Source organism: Eleutherodactylus coqui, chromosome 11 (assembly GCF_035609145.1).
Source record: "Eleutherodactylus coqui strain aEleCoq1 chromosome 11, aEleCoq1.hap1, whole genome shotgun sequence".
In the NCBI taxonomy this organism is placed as follows: domain Eukaryota; kingdom Metazoa; phylum Chordata; class Amphibia; order Anura; family Eleutherodactylidae; genus Eleutherodactylus; species Eleutherodactylus coqui.
In genome coordinates, this window is record NC_089847.1 from 52,907,344 (window position 1) to 52,924,580 (window position 17,237).

At 44.7% G+C, this 17,237-nt stretch overlaps 14 non-coding genes across 14 annotated transcripts; all 14 read right to left on the bottom strand.

Annotated features, from left to right (window-relative positions):
- Positions 1–282: 282 nt before the first annotated feature.
- On the bottom strand, positions 283–354 carry TRNAD-GUC (transfer RNA aspartic acid (anticodon GUC)). The gene has a single exon. It is a non-coding gene; the product is annotated as a tRNA-Asp (tRNA).
- An 883-nt stretch (positions 355–1,237) lies between these two features.
- TRNAD-GUC (transfer RNA aspartic acid (anticodon GUC)) lies at positions 1,238–1,309 on the bottom strand. Its single transcript has one exon. It is a non-coding gene; the product is annotated as a tRNA-Asp (tRNA).
- An 882-nt stretch (positions 1,310–2,191) lies between these two features.
- TRNAD-GUC (transfer RNA aspartic acid (anticodon GUC)) lies at positions 2,192–2,263 on the bottom strand. The gene has a single exon. It is a non-coding gene; the product is annotated as a tRNA-Asp (tRNA).
- Positions 2,264–3,146: 883 nt separating this feature from the next.
- On the bottom strand, positions 3,147–3,218 carry TRNAD-GUC (transfer RNA aspartic acid (anticodon GUC)). Its single transcript has one exon. It is a non-coding gene; the product is annotated as a tRNA-Asp (tRNA).
- Positions 3,219–3,628: 410 nt separating this feature from the next.
- Positions 3,629–3,700, bottom strand: TRNAD-GUC (transfer RNA aspartic acid (anticodon GUC)). Its single transcript has one exon. It is a non-coding gene; the product is annotated as a tRNA-Asp (tRNA).
- Positions 3,701–5,064: 1,364 nt separating this feature from the next.
- On the bottom strand, positions 5,065–5,136 carry TRNAD-GUC (transfer RNA aspartic acid (anticodon GUC)). Its single transcript has one exon. It is a non-coding gene; the product is annotated as a tRNA-Asp (tRNA).
- Positions 5,137–6,019: 883 nt separating this feature from the next.
- On the bottom strand, positions 6,020–6,091 carry TRNAD-GUC (transfer RNA aspartic acid (anticodon GUC)). Its single transcript has one exon. It is a non-coding gene; the product is annotated as a tRNA-Asp (tRNA).
- Positions 6,092–6,501: 410 nt separating this feature from the next.
- On the bottom strand, positions 6,502–6,573 carry TRNAD-GUC (transfer RNA aspartic acid (anticodon GUC)). Its single transcript has one exon. It is a non-coding gene; the product is annotated as a tRNA-Asp (tRNA).
- A 1,364-nt stretch (positions 6,574–7,937) lies between these two features.
- Positions 7,938–8,009, bottom strand: TRNAD-GUC (transfer RNA aspartic acid (anticodon GUC)). Its single transcript has one exon. It is a non-coding gene; the product is annotated as a tRNA-Asp (tRNA).
- Positions 8,010–8,892: 883 nt separating this feature from the next.
- TRNAD-GUC (transfer RNA aspartic acid (anticodon GUC)) lies at positions 8,893–8,964 on the bottom strand. The gene has a single exon. It is a non-coding gene; the product is annotated as a tRNA-Asp (tRNA).
- Positions 8,965–12,230: 3,266 nt separating this feature from the next.
- On the bottom strand, positions 12,231–12,302 carry TRNAD-GUC (transfer RNA aspartic acid (anticodon GUC)). The gene has a single exon. It is a non-coding gene; the product is annotated as a tRNA-Asp (tRNA).
- Positions 12,303–12,712: 410 nt separating this feature from the next.
- Positions 12,713–12,784, bottom strand: TRNAD-GUC (transfer RNA aspartic acid (anticodon GUC)). Its single transcript has one exon. It is a non-coding gene; the product is annotated as a tRNA-Asp (tRNA).
- Positions 12,785–13,667: 883 nt separating this feature from the next.
- On the bottom strand, positions 13,668–13,739 carry TRNAD-GUC (transfer RNA aspartic acid (anticodon GUC)). Its single transcript has one exon. It is a non-coding gene; the product is annotated as a tRNA-Asp (tRNA).
- Positions 13,740–15,576: 1,837 nt separating this feature from the next.
- TRNAD-GUC (transfer RNA aspartic acid (anticodon GUC)) lies at positions 15,577–15,648 on the bottom strand. Its single transcript has one exon. It is a non-coding gene; the product is annotated as a tRNA-Asp (tRNA).
- Positions 15,649–17,237: the final 1,589 nt, after the last annotated feature.

Here is a 17,237-nt window from a genome sequence, read left to right on the forward strand (position 1 = left end):
AGTCATCTAACTGCAAAGTCCAGCTAAAGAAATCTCAAGTCTGACAAATCAGACTTTTTCTCTTTCCCCAAAGGTAAAGCTGCAGTGATTCCTGGGGACAAAGCGCTGTTTGGAGGTGAAATGCAGAAAAACATAACCTGGTGTTGTAAATAGTACATAGGCAAGAGGATAGCAAAGTGGCATGCTTCTTAGCATTTAGCAGGAAGCACTTCTTCTTGAGATGGACTTTGTCAAAGATGGCAACAGTCTTGGGAAATAGCTTCGTAGAAAACGAGAAAAGCACTCCCCGTCGGGGAATCGAACCCCGGTCTCCCGCGTGACAGGCGGGGATACTCACCACTATACTAACGAGGAAGAAGCTGATGAAAGCATGGCAGTATTCGGGCGGACCCATTTACTCTTGGGACCGATAGAATTTTGCCCATTTACACATACGCAGATGTTCTGCCAAAAGAAAAATAGCTTCCACAGATGATATCTTGAGTCATCTAACTGCAAAGTCCAGCTAAAGAAATCTCAAGTCTGACAAATCAGACTTTTTCTCTTTCCCCAAAGGTAAAGCTGCAGTGATTCCTGGGGACAAAGCGCTGTTTGGAGGTGAAATGCAGAAAAACATAACCTGGTGTTGTAAATAGTACATAGGCAAGAGGATAGCAAAGTGGCATGCTTCTTAGCATTTAGCAGGAAGCACTTCTTCTTGAGATGGACTTTGTCAAAGATGGCGACAGTCTTGGGAAATAGCTTCGTAGAAAACGAGAAAAGCACTCCCCATCGGGGAATCGAACCCCGGTCTCCCGCGTGACTACTTGCCACTATACTAACGAGGAAGAAGCTGATGAAAGCATGGCAGTATTCGGGCAGACCCATTTACTCTTGGGACCGATAGAATTTTGCCCATTTACACATACGCAGATGTTCTGCCAAAAGAAAAATAGCTTCCACAGATGATATCTTGAGTCATCTAACTGCAAAGTCCAGCTAAAGAAATCTCAAGTCTGACAAATCAGACTTTTTCTCTTTCCCCAAAGGTAAAGCTGCAGTGATTCCTGGGGACAAAGCGCTGTTTGGAGGTGAAATGCAGAAAAACATAACCTGGTGTTGTAAATAGTACATAGGCAAGAGGATAGCAAAGTGGCATGCTTCTTAGCATTTAGCAGGAAGCACTTCTTCTTGAGATGGACTTTGTCAAAGATGGCGACAGTCTTGGGAAATAGCTTCGTAGAAAACGAGAAAAGCACTCCCCGTCGGGGAATCGAACCCCGGTCTCCCGCGTGACAGGCGGGGATACTCACCACTATACTAACGAGGAAGAAGCTGATGAAAGCATGGCAGTATTCGGGCAGACCCATTTACTCTTGGGACCGATAGAATTTTGCCCATTTACACATACGCAGATGTTCTGCCAAAAGAAAAATAGCTTCCACAGATGATATCTTGAGTCATCTAACTGCAAAGTCCAGCTAAAGAAATCTCAAGTCTGACAAATCAGACTTTTTCTCTTTCCCCAAAGGTAAAGCTGCAGTGATTCCTGGGGACAAAGCGCTGTTTGGAGGTGAAATGCAGAAAAACATAACCTGGTGTTGTAAATAGTACATAGGCAAGAGGATAGCAAAGTGGCATGCTTCTTAGCATTTAGCAGGAAGCACTTCTTCTTGAGATGGACTTTGTCAAGATGGCGACAGTCTTGGGAAATAGCTTCGTAGAAAACGAGAAAAGCACTCCCCGTCGGGGAATCGAACCCCGGTCTCCCGCGTGACTACTTGCCACTATACTAACGAGGAAGAAGCTGATGAAAGCATGGCAGTATTCGGGCAGACCCATTTACTCTTGGGACCGATAGAATTTTGCCCATTTACACATACGCAGATGTTCTGCCAAAAGAAAAATAGCTTCCACAGATGATATCTTGAGTCATCTAACTGCAAAGTCCAGCTAAAGAAATCTCAAGTCTGACAAATCAGACTTTTTCTCTTTCCCCAAAGGTAAAGCTGCAGTGATTCCTGGGGACAAAGCGCTGTTTGGAGGTGAAATGCAGAAAAACATAACCTGGTGTTGTAAATAGTACATAGGCAAGAGGATAGCAAAGTGGCATGCTTCTTAGCATTTAGCAGGAAGCACTTCTTCTTGAGATGGACTTTGTCAAAGATGGCAACAGTCTTGGGAAATAGCTTCGTAGAAAACGAGAAAAGCACTCCCCGTCGGGGAATCGAACCCCGGTCTCCCGCGTGACAGGCGGGGATACTCACCACTATACTAACGAGGAAGAAGCTGATGAAAGCATGGCAGTATTCGGGCGGACCCATTTACTCTTGGGACCGATAGAATTTTGCCCATTTACACATACGCAGATGTTCTGCCAAAAGAAAAATAGCTTCCACAGATGATATCTTGAGTCATCTAACTGCAAAGTCCAGCTAAAGAAATCTCAAGTCTGACAAATCAGACTTTTTCTCTTTCCCCAAAGGTAAAGCTGCAGTGATTCCTGGGGACAAAGCGCTGTTTGGAGGTGAAATGCAGAAAAACATAACCTGGTGTTGTAAATAGTACATAGGCAAGAGGATAGCAAAGTGGCATGCTTCTTAGCATTTAGCAGGAAGCACTTCTTCTTGAGATGGACTTTGTCAAAGATGGCGACAGTCTTGGGAAATAGCTTCGTAGAAAACGAGAAAAGCACTCCCCGTCGGGGAATCGAACCCCGGTCTCCCGCGTGACTACTCGCCACTATACTAACGAGGAAGAAGCTGATGAAAGCATGGCAGTATTCGGGCAGACCCATTTACTCTTGGGACCGATAGAATTTTGCCCATTTACACATACGCAGATGTTCTGCCAAAAGAAAAATAGCTTCCACAGATGATATCTTGAGTCATCTAACTGCAAAGTCCAGCTAAAGAAATCTCAAGTCTGACAAATCAGACTTTTTCCTTTTCCCCAAAGGTAAAGCTGCAGTGATTCCTGGGGACAAAGCGCTGTTTGGAGGTGAAATGCAGAAAAACATAACCTGGTGTTGTAAATAGTACATAGGCAAGAGGATAGCAAAGTGGCATGCTTCTTAGCATTTAGCAGGAAGCACTTCTTCTTGAGATGGACTTTGTCAAAGATGGCGACAGTCTTTGGAAATAGCTTCGTAGAAAACGAGAAAAGCACTCCCCGTCGGGGAATCGAACCCCGGTCTCCCGCGTGACAGGCGGGGATACTCACCACTATACTAACGAGGAAGAAGCTAATGAAAGCATGGCAGTATTCGGGCGGACCCATTTACTCTTGGGACCGATAGAATTTTGCCCATTTACACATACGCAGATGTTCTGCCAAAAGAAAAATAGCTTCCACAGATGATATCTTGAGTCATCTAACTGCAAAGTCCAGCTAAAGAAATCTCAAGTCTGACAAATCAGACTTTTTCCTTTTCCCCAAAGGTAAAGCTGCAGTGATTCCTGGGGACAAAGCGCTGTTTGGAGGTGAAATGCAGAAAAACATAACCTGGTGTTGTAAATAGTACATAGGCAAGAGGATAGCAAAGTGGCATGCTTCTTAGCATTTAGCAGGAAGCACTTCTTCTTGAGATGGACTTTGTCAAAGATGGCGACAGTCTTGGGAAATAGCTTCGTAGAAAACGAGAAAAGCACTCCCCGTCGGGGAATCGAACCCCGGTCTCCCGCGTGACAGGCGGGGATACTCACCACTATACTAACGAGGAAGAAGCTGATGAAAGCATGGCAGTATTCGGGCGGACCCATTTACTCTTGGGACCGATAGAATTTTGCCCATTTACACATACGCAGATGTTCTGCCAAAAGAAAAATAGCTTCCACAGATGATATCTTGAGTCATCTAACTGCAAAGTCCAGCTAAAGAAATCTCAAGTCTGACAAATCAGACTTTTTCTCTTTCCCCAAAGGTAAAGCTGCAGTGATTCCTGGGGACAAAGCGCTGTTTGGAGGTGAAATGCAGAAAAACATAACCTGGTGTTGTAAATAGTACATAGGCAAGAGGATAGCAAAGTGGCATGCTTCTTAGCATTTAGCAGGAAGCACTTCTTCTTGAGATGGACTTTGTCAAAGATGGCGACAGTCTTGGGAAATAGCTTCGTAGAAAACGAGAAAAGCACTCCCCGTCGAGGAATCGAACCCCGGTCTCCCGCGTGACAGGTGGGGATACTCACCACTATACTAATGAGGAAGAAGCTGATGAAAGCATGGCAGTATTCGGGCAGACCCATTTACTCTTGGGACCGATAGAATTTTGCCCATTTACACATACGCAGATGTTCTGCCAAAAGAAAAATAGCTTCCACAGATGATATCTTGAGTCATCTAACTGCAAAGTCCAGCTAAAGAAATCTCAAGTCTGACAAATCAGACTTTTTCTCTTTCCCCAAAGGTAAAGCTGCAGTGATTCCTGGGGACAAAGCGCTGTTTGGAGGTGAAATGCAGAAAAACATAACCTGGTGTTGTAAACAGTACATAGGCAAGAGGATAGCAAAGTGGCATGCTTCTTAGCATTTAGCAGGAAGCACTTCTTCTTGAGATGGACTTTGTCAAGATGGCGACAGTCTTGGGAAATAGCTTCGTAGAAAACGAGAAAAGCACTCCCCGTCGGGGAATCGAACCCCGGTCTCCCGCGTGACTACTTGCCACTATACTAACGAGGAAGAAGCTGATGAAAGCATGGCAGTATTCGGGCAGACCCATTTACTCTTGGGACCGATAGAATTTTGCCCATTTACACATACGCAGATGTTCTGCCAAAAGAAAAATAGCTTCCACAGATGATATCTTGAGTCATCTAACTGCAAAGTCCAGCTAAAGAAATCTCAAGTCTGACAAATCAGACTTTTTCTCTTTCCCCAAAGGTAAAGCTGCAGTGATTCCTGGGGACAAAGCGCTGTTTGGAGGTGAAATGCAGAAAAACATAACCTGGTGTTGTAAATAGTACATAGGCAAGAGGATAGCAAAGTGGCATGCTTCTTAGCATTTAGCAGGAAGCACTTCTTCTTGAGATGGACTTTGTCAAAGATGGCAACAGTCTTGGGAAATAGCTTCGTAGAAAACGAGAAAAGCACTCCCCGTCGGGGAATCGAACCCCGGTCTCCCGCGTGACAGGCGGGGATACTCACCACTATACTAACGAGGAAGAAGCTGATGAAAGCATGGCAGTATTCGGGCGGACCCATTTACTCTTGGGACCGATAGAATTTTGCCCATTTACACATACGCAGATGTTCTGCCAAAAGAAAAATAGCTTCCACAGATGATATCTTGAGTCATCTAACTGCAAAGTCCAGCTAAAGAAATCTCAAGTCTGACAAATCAGACTTTTTCTCTTTCCCCAAAGGTAAAGCTGCAGTGATTCCTGGGGACAAAGCGCTGTTTGGAGGTGAAATGCAGAAAAACATAACCTGGTGTTGTAAATAGTACATAGGCAAGAGGATAGCAAAGTGGCATGCTTCTTAGCATTTAGCAGGAAGCACTTCTTCTTGAGATGGACTTTGTCAAAGATGGCGACAGTCTTGGGAAATAGCTTCGTAGAAAACGAGAAAAGCACTCCCCGTCGGGGAATCGAACCCCGGTCTCCCGCGTGACTACTCGCCACTATACTAACGAGGAAGAAGCTGATGAAAGCATGGCAGTATTCGGGCAGACCCATTTACTCTTGGGACCGATAGAATTTTGCCCATTTACACATACGCAGATGTTCTGCCAAAAGAAAAATAGCTTCCACAGATGATATCTTGAGTCATCTAACTGCAAAGTCCAGCTAAAGAAATCTCAAGTCTGACAAATCAGACTTTTTCCTTTTCCCCAAAGGTAAAGCTGCAGTGATTCCTGGGGACAAAGCGCTGTTTGGAGGTGAAATGCAGAAAAACATAACCTGGTGTTGTAAATAGTACATAGGCAAGAGGATAGCAAAGTGGCATGCTTCTTAGCATTTAGCAGGAAGCACTTCTTCTTGAGATGGACTTTGTCAAAGATGGCGACAGTCTTTGGAAATAGCTTCGTAGAAAACGAGAAAAGCACTCCCCGTCGGGGAATCGAACCCCGGTCTCCCGCGTGACAGGCGGGGATACTCACCACTATACTAACGAGGAAGAAGCTAATGAAAGCATGGCAGTATTCGGGCGGACCCATTTACTCTTGGGACCGATAGAATTTTGCCCATTTACACATACGCAGATGTTCTGCCAAAAGAAAAATAGCTTCCACAGATGATATCTTGAGTCATCTAACTGCAAAGTCCAGCTAAAGAAATCTCAAGTCTGACAAATCAGACTTTTTCCTTTTCCCCAAAGGTAAAGCTGCAGTGATTCCTGGGGACAAAGCGCTGTTTGGAGGTGAAATGCAGAAAAACATAACCTGGTGTTGTAAATAGTACATAGGCAAGAGGATAGCAAAGTGGCATGCTTCTTAGCATTTAGCAGGAAGCACTTCTTCTTGAGATGGACTTTGTCAAAGATGGCGACAGTCTTGGGAAATAGCTTCGTAGAAAACGAGAAAAGCACTCCCCGTCGGGGAATCGAACCCCGGTCTCCCGCGTGACAGGCGGGGATACTCACCACTATACTAACGAGGAAGAAGCTGATGAAAGCATGGCAGTATTCGGGCGGACCCATTTACTCTTGGGACCGATAGAATTTTGCCCATTTACACATACGCAGATGTTCTGCCAAAAGAAAAATAGCTTCCACAGATGATATCTTGAGTCATCTAACTGCAAAGTCCAGCTAAAGAAATCTCAAGTCTGACAAATCAGACTTTTTCTCTTTCCCCAAAGGTAAAGCTGCAGTGATTCCTGGGGACAAAGCGCTGTTTGGAGGTGAAATGCAGAAAAACATAACCTGGTGTTGTAAATAGTACATAGGCAAGAGGATAGCAAAGTGGCATGCTTCTTAGCATTTAGCAGGAAGCACTTCTTCTTGAGATGGACTTTGTCAAAGATGGCGACAGTCTTGGGAAATAGCTTCGTAGAAAACGAGAAAAGCACTCCCCGTCGAGGAATCGAACCCCGGTCTCCCGCGTGACAGGTGGGGATACTCACCACTATACTAATGAGGAAGAAGCTGATGAAAGCATGGCAGTATTCGGGCAGACCCATTTACTCTTGGGACCGATAGAATTTTGCCCATTTACACATACGCAGATGTTCTGCCAAAAGAAAAATAGCTTCCACAGATGATATCTTGAGTCATCTAACTGCAAAGTCCAGCTAAAGAAATCTCAAGTCTGACAAATCAGACTTTTTCTCTTTCCCCAAAGGTAAAGCTGCAGTGATTCCTGGGGACAAAGCGCTGTTTGGAGGTGAAATGCAGAAAAACATAACCTGGTGTTGTAAACAGTACATAGGCAAGAGGATAGCAAAGTGGCATGCTTCTTAGCATTTAGCAGGAAGCACTTCTTCTTGAGATGGACTTTGTCAAGATGGCGACAGTCTTGGGAAATAGCTTCGTAGAAAACGAGAAAAGCACTCCCCGTCGGGGAATCGAACCCCGGTCTCCCGCGTGACTACTTGCCACTATACTAACGAGGAAGAAGCTGATGAAAGCATGGCAGTATTCGGGCAGACCCATTTACTCTTGGGACCGATAGAATTTTGCCCATTTACACATACGCAGATGTTCTGCCAAAAGAAAAATAGCTTCCACAGATGATATCTTGAGTCATCTAACTGCAAAGTCCAGCTAAAGAAATCTCAAGTCTGACAAATCAGACTTTTTCTCTTTCCCCAAAGGTAAAGCTGCAGTGATTCCTGGGGACAAAGCGCTGTTTGGAGGTGAAATGCAGAAAAACATAACCTGGTGTTGTAAATAGTACATAGGCAAGAGGATAGCAAAGTGGCATGCTTCTTAGCATTTAGCAGGAAGCACTTCTTCTTGAGATGGACTTTGTCAAAGATGGCAACAGTCTTGGGAAATAGCTTCGTAGAAAACGAGAAAAGCACTCCCCGTCGGGGAATCGAACCCCGGTCTCCCGCGTGACAGGCGGGGATACTCACCACTATACTAACGAGGAAGAAGCTGATGAAAGCATGGCAGTATTCGGGCGGACCCATTTACTCTTGGGACCGATAGAATTTTGCCCATTTACACATACGCAGATGTTCTGCCAAAAGAAAAATAGCTTCCACAGATGATATCTTGAGTCATCTAACTGCAAAGTCCAGCTAAAGAAATCTCAAGTCTGACAAATCAGACTTTTTCTCTTTCCCCAAAGGTAAAGCTGCAGTGATTCCTGGGGACAAAGCGCTGTTTGGAGGTGAAATGCAGAAAAACATAACCTGGTGTTGTAAATAGTACATAGGCAAGAGGATAGCAAAGTGGCATGCTTCTTAGCATTTAGCAGGAAGCACTTCTTCTTGAGATGGACTTTGTCAAAGATGGCGACAGTCTTGGGAAATAGCTTCGTAGAAAACGAGAAAAGCACTCCCCGTCGGGGAATCGAACCCCGGTCTCCCGCGTGACTACTCGCCACTATACTAACGAGGAAGAAGCTGATGAAAGCATGGCAGTATTCGGGCAGACCCATTTACTCTTGGGACCGATAGAATTTTGCCCATTTACACATACGCAGATGTTCTGCCAAAAGAAAAATAGCTTCCACAGATGATATCTTGAGTCATCTAACTGCAAAGTCCAGCTAAAGAAATCTCAAGTCTGACAAATCAGACTTTTTCCTTTTCCCCAAAGGTAAAGCTGCAGTGATTCCTGGGGACAAAGCGCTGTTTGGAGGTGAAATGCAGAAAAACATAACCTGGTGTTGTAAATAGTACATAGGCAAGAGGATAGCAAAGTGGCATGCTTCTTAGCATTTAGCAGGAAGCACTTCTTCTTGAGATGGACTTTGTCAAAGATGGCAACAGTCTTGGGAAATAGCTTCGTAGAAAACGAGAAAAGCACTCCCCGTCGGGGAATCGAACCCCGGTCTCCCGCGTGACAGGCGGGGATACTCACCACTATACTAACGAGGAAGAAGCTGATGAAAGCATGGCAGTATTCGGGCGGACCCATTTACTCTTGGGACCGATAGAATTTTGCCCATTTACACATACGCAGATGTTCTGCCAAAAGAAAAATAGCTTCCACAGATGATATCTTGAGTCATCTAACTGCAAAGTCCAGCTAAAGAAATCTCAAGTCTGACAAATCAGACTTTTTCTCTTTCCCCAAAGGTAAAGCTGCAGTGATTCCTGGGGACAAAGCGCTGTTTGGAGGTGAAATGCAGAAAAACATAACCTGGTGTTGTAAATAGTACATAGGCAAGAGGATAGCAAAGTGGCATGCTTCTTAGCATTTAGCAGGAAGCACTTCTTCTTGAGATGGACTTTGTCAAAGATGGCGACAGTCTTGGGAAATAGCTTCGTAGAAAACGAGAAAAGCACTCCCCGTCGGGGAATCGAACCCCGGTCTCCCGCGTGACTACTCGCCACTATACTAACGAGGAAGAAGCTGATGAAAGCATGGCAGTATTCGGGCAGACCCATTTACTCTTGGGACCGATAGAATTTTGCCCATTTACACATACGCAGATGTTCTGCCAAAAGAAAAATAGCTTCCACAGATGATATCTTGAGTCATCTAACTGCAAAGTCCAGCTAAAGAAATCTCAAGTCTGACAAATCAGACTTTTTCCTTTTCCCCAAAGGTAAAGCTGCAGTGATTCCTGGGGACAAAGCGCTGTTTGGAGGTGAAATGCAGAAAAACATAACCTGGTGTTGTAAATAGTACATAGGCAAGAGGATAGCAAAGTGGCATGCTTCTTAGCATTTAGCAGGAAGCACTTCTTCTTGAGATGGACTTTGTCAAAGATGGCGACAGTCTTGGGAAATAGCTTCGTAGAAAACGAGAAAAGCACTCCCCGTTGGGGAATCGAACCCCGGTCTCCCGCGTGACAGGCGGGGATACTCACCACTATACTAACGAGGAAGAAGCTGATGAAAGCATGGCAGTATTCGGGCGGACCCATTTACTCTTGGGACCGATAGAATTTTGCCCATTTACACATACGCAGATGTTCTGCCAAAAGAAAAATAGCTTCCACAGATGATATCTTGAGTCATCTAACTGCAAAGTCCAGCTAAAGAAATCTCAAGTCTGACAAATCAGACTTTTTCTCTTTCCCCAAAGGTAAAGCTGCAGTGATTCCTGGGGACAAAGCGCTGTTTGGAGGTGAAATGCAGAAAAACATAACCTGGTGTTGTAAATAGTACATAGGCAAGAGGATAGCAAAGTGGCATGCTTCTTAGCATTTAGCAGGAAGCACTTCTTCTTGAGATGGACTTTGTCAAAGATGGCGACAGTCTTGGGAAATAGCTTCGTAGAAAACGAGAAAAGCACTCCCCGTCGGGGAATCGAACCCCGGTCTCCCGCGTGACTACTTGCCACTATACTAACGAGGAAGAAGCTGATGAAAGCATGGCAGTATTCGGGCAGACCCATTTACTCTTGGGACCGATAGAATTTTGCCCATTTACACATACGCAGATGTTCTGCCAAAAGAAAAATAGCTTCCACAGATGATATCTTGAGTCATCTAACTGCAAAGTCCAGCTAAAGAAATCTCAAGTCTGACAAATCAGACTTTTTCTCTTTCCCCAAAGGTAAAGCTGCAGTGATTCCTGGGGACAAAGCGCTGTTTGGAGGTGAAATGCAGAAAAACATAACCTGGTGTTGTAAATAGTACATAGGCAAGAGGATAGCAAAGTGGCATGCTTCTTAGCATTTAGCAGGAAGCACTTCTTCTTGAGATGGACTTTGTCAAAGATGGCGACAGTCTTGGGAAATAGCTTCGTAGAAAACGAGAAAAGCACTCCCCGTCGGGGAATCGAACCCCGGTCTCCCGCGTGACAGGTGGGGATACTCACCACTATACTAATGAGGAAGAAGCTGATGAAAGCATGGCAGTATTCGGGCAGACCCATTTACTCTTGGGACCGATAGAATTTTGCCCATTTACACATACGCAGATGTTCTGCCAAAAGAAAAATAGCTTCCACAGATGATATCTTGAGTCATCTAACTGCAAAGTCCAGCTAAAGAAATCTCAAGTCTGACAAATCAGACTTTTTCTCTTTCCCCAAAGGTAAAGCTGCAGTGATTCCTGGGGACAAAGCGCTGTTTGGAGGTGAAATGCAGAAAAACATAACCTGGTGTTGTAAATAGTACATAGGCAAGAGGATAGCAAAGTGGCATGCTTCTTAGCATTTAGCAGGAAGCACTTCTTCTTGAGATGGACTTTGTCAAAGATGGCGACAGTCTTGGGAAATAGCTTCGTAGAAAACGAGAAAAGCACTCCCCGTCGGGGAATCGAACCCCGGTCTCCCGCGTGACTACTTGCCACTATACTAACGAGGAAGAAGCTGATGAAAGCATGGCAGTATTCGGGCAGACCCATTTACTCTTGGGACCGATAGAATTTTGCCCATTTACACATACGCAGATGTTCTGCCAAAAGAAAAAAAGCTTCCACAGATGATATCTTGAGTCATCTAACTGCAAAGTCCAGCTAAAGAAATCTCAAGTCTGACAAATCAGACTTTTTCTCTTTCCCCAAAGGTAAAGCTGCAGTGATTCCTGGGGACAAAGCGCTGTTTGGAGGTGAAATGCAGAAAAACATAACCTGGTGTTGTAAATAGTACATAGGCAAGAGGATAGCAAAGTGGCATGCTTCTTAGCATTTAGCAGGAAGCACTTCTTCTTGAGATGGACTTTGTCAAAGATGGCGACAGTCTTGGGAAATAGCTTCGTAGAAAACGAGAAAAGCACTCCCCGTCGGGGAATCGAACCCCGGTCTCCCGCGTGACTACTTGCCACTATACTAACGAGGAAGAAGCTGATGAAAGCATGGCAGTATTCGGGCAGACCCATTTACTCTTGGGACCGATAGAATTTTGCCCATTTACACATACGCAGATGTTCTGCCAAAAGAAAAATAGCTTCCACAGATGATATCTTGAGTCATCTAACTGCAAAGTCCAGCTAAAGAAATCTCAAGTCTGACAAATCAGACTTTTTCTCTTTCCCCAAAGGTAAAGCTGCAGTGATTCCTGGGGACAAAGCGCTGTTTGGAGGTGAAATGCAGAAAAACATAACCTGGTGTTGTAAATAGTACATAGGCAAGAGGATAGCAAAGTGGCATGCTTCTTAGCATTTAGCAGGAAGCACTTCTTCTTGAGATGGACTTTGTCAAAGATGGCGACAGTCTTGGGAAATAGCTTCGTAGAAAACGAGAAAAGCACTCCCCGTCGGGGAATCGAACCCCGGTCTCCCGCGTGACAGGCGGGGATACTCACCACTATACTAACGAGGAAGAAGCTGATGAAAGCATGGCAGTATTCGGGCAGACCCATTTACTCTTGGGACCGATAGAATTTTGCCCATTTACACATACGCAGATGTTCTGCCAAAAGAAAAATAGCTTCCACAGATGATATCTTGAGTCATCTAACTGCAAAGTCCAGCTAAAGAAATCTCAAGTCTGACAAATCAGACTTTTTCTCTTTCCCCAAAGGTAAAGCTGCAGTGATTCCTGGGGACAAAGCGCTGTTTGGAGGTGAAATGCAGAAAAACATAACCTGGTGTTGTAAATAGTACATAGGCAAGAGGATAGCAAAGTGGCATGCTTCTTAGCATTTAGCAGGAAGCACTTCTTCTTGAGATGGACTTTGTCAAAGATGGCGACAGTCTTGGGAAATAGCTTCGTAGAAAACGAGAAAAGCACTCCCCGTCGGGGAATCGAACCCCGGTCTCCCGCGTGACAGGCGGGGATACTCACCACTATACTAACGAGGAAGAAGCTGATGAAAGCATGGCAGTATTCGGGCAGACCCATTTACTCTTGGGACCGATAGAATTTTGCCCATTTACACATACGCAGATGTTCTGCCAAAAGAAAAATAGCTTCCACAGATGATATCTTGAGTCATCTAACTGCAAAGTCCAGCTAAAGAAATCTCAAGTCTGACAAATCAGACTTTTTCTCTTTCCCCAAAGGTAAAGCTGCAGTGATTCCTGGGGACAAAGCGCTGTTTGGAGGTGAAATGCAGAAAAACATAACCTGGTGTTGTAAATAGTACATAGGCAAGAGGATAGCAAAGTGGCATGCTTCTTAGCATTTAGCAGGAAGCACTTCTTCTTGAGATGGACTTTGTCAAAGATGGCGACAGTCTTGGGAAATAGCTTCGTAGAAAACGAGAAAAGCACTCCCCGTCGGGGAATCGAACCCCGGTCTCCCGCGTGACTACTTGCCACTATACTAACGAGGAAGAAGCTGATGAAAGCATGGCAGTATTCGGGCAGACCCATTTACTCTTGGGACCGATAGAATTTTGCCCATTTACACATACGCAGATGTTCTGCCAAAAGAAAAATAGCTTCCACAGATGATATCTTGAGTCATCTAACTGCAAAGTCCAGCTAAAGAAATCTCAAGTCTGACAAATCAGACTTTTTCTCTTTCCCCAAAGGTAAAGCTGCAGTGATTCCTGGGGACAAAGCGCTGTTTGGAGGTGAAATGCAGAAAAACATAACCTGGTGTTGTAAATAGTACATAGGCAAGAGGATAGCAAAGTGGCATGCTTCTTAGCATTTAGCAGGAAGCACTTCTTCTTGAGATGGACTTTGTCAAAGATGGCGACAGTCTTGGGAAATAGCTTCGTAGAAAACGAGAAAAGCACTCCCCGTCGGGGAATCGAACCCCGGTCTCCCGCGTGACAGGCGGGGATACTCACCACTATACTAACGAGGAAGAAGCTGATGAAAGCATGGCAGTATTCGGGCAGACCCATTTACTCTTGGGACCGATAGAATTTTGCCCATTTACACATACGCAGATGTTCTGCCAAAAGAAAAATAGCTTCCACAGATGATATCTTGAGTCATCTAACTGCAAAGTCCAGCTAAAGAAATCTCAAGTCTGACAAATCAGACTTTTTCTCTTTCCCCAAAGGTAAAGCTGCAGTGATTCCTGGGGACAAAGCGCTGTTTGGAGGTGAAATGCAGAAAAACATAACCTGGTGTTGTAAATAGTACATAGGCAAGAGGATAGCAAAGTGGCATGCTTCTTAGCATTTAGCAGGAAGCACTTCTTCTTGAGATGGACTTTGTCAAGATGGCGACAGTCTTGGGAAATAGCTTCGTAGAAAACGAGAAAAGCACTCCCCGTCGGGGAATCGAACCCCGGTCTCCCGCGTGACTACTTGCCACTATACTAACGAGGAAGAAGCTGATGAAAGCATGGCAGTATTCGGGCAGACCCATTTACTCTTGGGACCGATAGAATTTTGCCCATTTACACATACGCAGATGTTCTGCCAAAAGAAAAATAGCTTCCACAGATGATATCTTGAGTCATCTAACTGCAAAGTCCAGCTAAAGAAATCTCAAGTCTGACAAATCAGACTTTTTCTCTTTCCCCAAAGGTAAAGCTGCAGTGATTCCTGGGGACAAAGCGCTGTTTGGAGGTGAAATGCAGAAAAACATAACCTGGTGTTGTAAATAGTACATAGGCAAGAGGATAGCAAAGTGGCATGCTTCTTAGCATTTAGCAGGAAGCACTTCTTCTTGAGATGGACTTTGTCAAAGATGGCAACAGTCTTGGGAAATAGCTTCGTAGAAAACGAGAAAAGCACTACCCGTCGGGGAATCGAACCCCGGTCTCCCGCGTGACAGGCGGGGATACTCACCACTATACTAACGAGGAAGAAGCTGATGAAAGCATGGCAGTATTCGGGCGGACCCATTTACTCTTGGGACCGATAGAATTTTGCCCATTTACACATACGCAGATGTTCTGCCAAAAGAAAAATAGCTTCCACAGATGATATCTTGAGTCATCTAACTGCAAAGTCCAGCTAAAGAAATCTCAAGTCTGACAAATCAGACTTTTTCTCTTTCCCCAAAGGTAAAGCTGCAGTGATTCCTGGGGACAAAGCGCTGTTTGGAGGTGAAATGCAGAAAAACATAACCTGGTGTTGTAAATAGTACATAGGCAAGAGGATAGCAAAGTGGCATGCTTCTTAGCATTTAGCAGGAAGCACTTCTTCTTGAGATGGACTTTGTCAAAGATGGCGACAGTCTTGGGAAATAGCTTCGTAGAAAACGAGAAAAGCACTCCCCGTCGGGGAATCGAACCCCGGTCTCCCGCGTGACTACTCGCCACTATACTAACGAGGAAGAAGCTGATGAAAGCATGGCAGTATTCGGGCAGACCCATTTACTCTTGGGACCGATAGAATTTTGCCCATTTACACATACGCAGATGTTCTGCCAAAAGAAAAATAGCTTCCACAGATGATATCTTGAGTCATCTAACTGCAAAGTCCAGCTAAAGAAATCTCAAGTCTGACAAATCAGACTTTTTCCTTTTCCCCAAAGGTAAAGCTGCAGTGATTCCTGGGGACAAAGCGCTGTTTGGAGGTGAAATGCAGAAAAACATAACCTGGTGTTGTAAATAGTACATAGGCAAGAGGATAGCAAAGTGGCATGCTTCTTAGCATTTAGCAGGAAGCACTTCTTCTTGAGATGGACTTTGTCAAAGATGGCGACAGTCTTTGGAAATAGCTTCGTAGAAAACGAGAAAAGCACTCCCCGTCGGGGAATCGAACCCCGGTCTCCCGCGTGACAGGCGGGGATACTCACCACTATACTAACGAGGAAGAAGCTAATGAAAGCATGGCAGTATTCGGGCGGACCCATTTACTCTTGGGACCGATAGAATTTTGCCCATTTACACATACGCAGATGTTCTGCCAAAAGAAAAATAGCTTCCACAGATGATATCTTGAGTCATCTAACTGCAAAGTCCAGCTAAAGAAATCTCAAGTCTGACAAATCAGACTTTTTCCTTTTCCCCAAAGGTAAAGCTGCAGTGATTCCTGGGGACAAAGCGCTGTTTGGAGGTGAAATGCAGAAAAACATAACCTGGTGTTGTAAACAGTACATAGGCAAGAGGATAGCAAAGTGGCATGCTTCTTAGCATTTAGCAGGAAGCACTTCTTCTTGAGATGGACTTTGTCAAAGATGGCGACAGTCTTGGGAAATAGCTTCGTAGAAAACGAGAAAAGCACTCCCCGTCGGGGAATCGAACCCCGGTCTCCCGCGTGACTACTTGCCACTATACTAACGAGGAAGAAGCTGATGAAAGCATGGCAGTATTCGGGCAGACCCATTTACTCTTGGGACCGATAGAATTTTGCCCATTTACACATACGCAGATGTTCTGCCAAAAGAAAAATAGCTTCCACAGATGATATCTTGAGTCATCTAACTGCAAAGTCCAGCTAAAGAAATCTCAAGTCTGACAAATCAGACTTTTTCTCTTTCCCCAAAGGTAAAGCTGCAGTGATTCCTGGGGACAAAGCGCTGTTTGGAGGTGAAATGCAGAAAAACATAACCTGGTGTTGTAAATAGTACATAGGCAAGAGGATAGCAAAGTGGCATGCTTCTTAGCATTTAGCAGGAAGCACTTCTTCTTGAGATGGACTTTGTCAAAGATGGCGACAGTCTTGGGAAATAGCTTCGTAGAAAACGAGAAAAGCACTCCCCGTCGGGGAATCGAACCCCGGTCTCCCGCGTGACAGGTGGGGATACTCACCACTATACTAATGAGGAAGAAGCTGATGAAAGCATGGCAGTATTCGGGCAGACCCATTTACTCTTGGGACCGATAGAATTTTGCCCATTTACACATACGCAGATGTTCTGCCAAAAGAAAAATAGCTTCCACAGATGATATCTTGAGTCATCTAACTGCAAAGTCCAGCTAAAGAAATCTCAAGTCTGACAAATCAGACTTTTTCTCTTTCCCCAAAGGTAAAGCTGCAGTGATTCCTGGGGACAAAGCGCTGTTTGGAGGTGAAATGCAGAAAAACATAACCTGGTGTTGTAAATAGTACATAGGCAAGAGGATAGCAAAGTGGCATGCTTCTTAGCATTTAGCAGGAAGCACTTCTTCTTGAGATGGACTTTGTCAAAGATGGCGACAGTCTTGGGAAATAGCTTCGTAGAAAACGAGAAAAGCACTCCCCGTCGGGGAATCGAACCCCGGTCTCCCGCGTGACTACTTGCCACTATACTAACGAGGAAGAAGCTGATGAAAGCATGGCAGTATTCGGGCAGACCCATTTACTCTTGGGACCGATAGAATTTTGCCCATTTACACATACGCAGATGTTCTGCCAAAAGAAAAAAAGCTTCCACAGATGATATCTTGAGTCATCTAACTGCAAAGTCCAGCTAAAGAAAT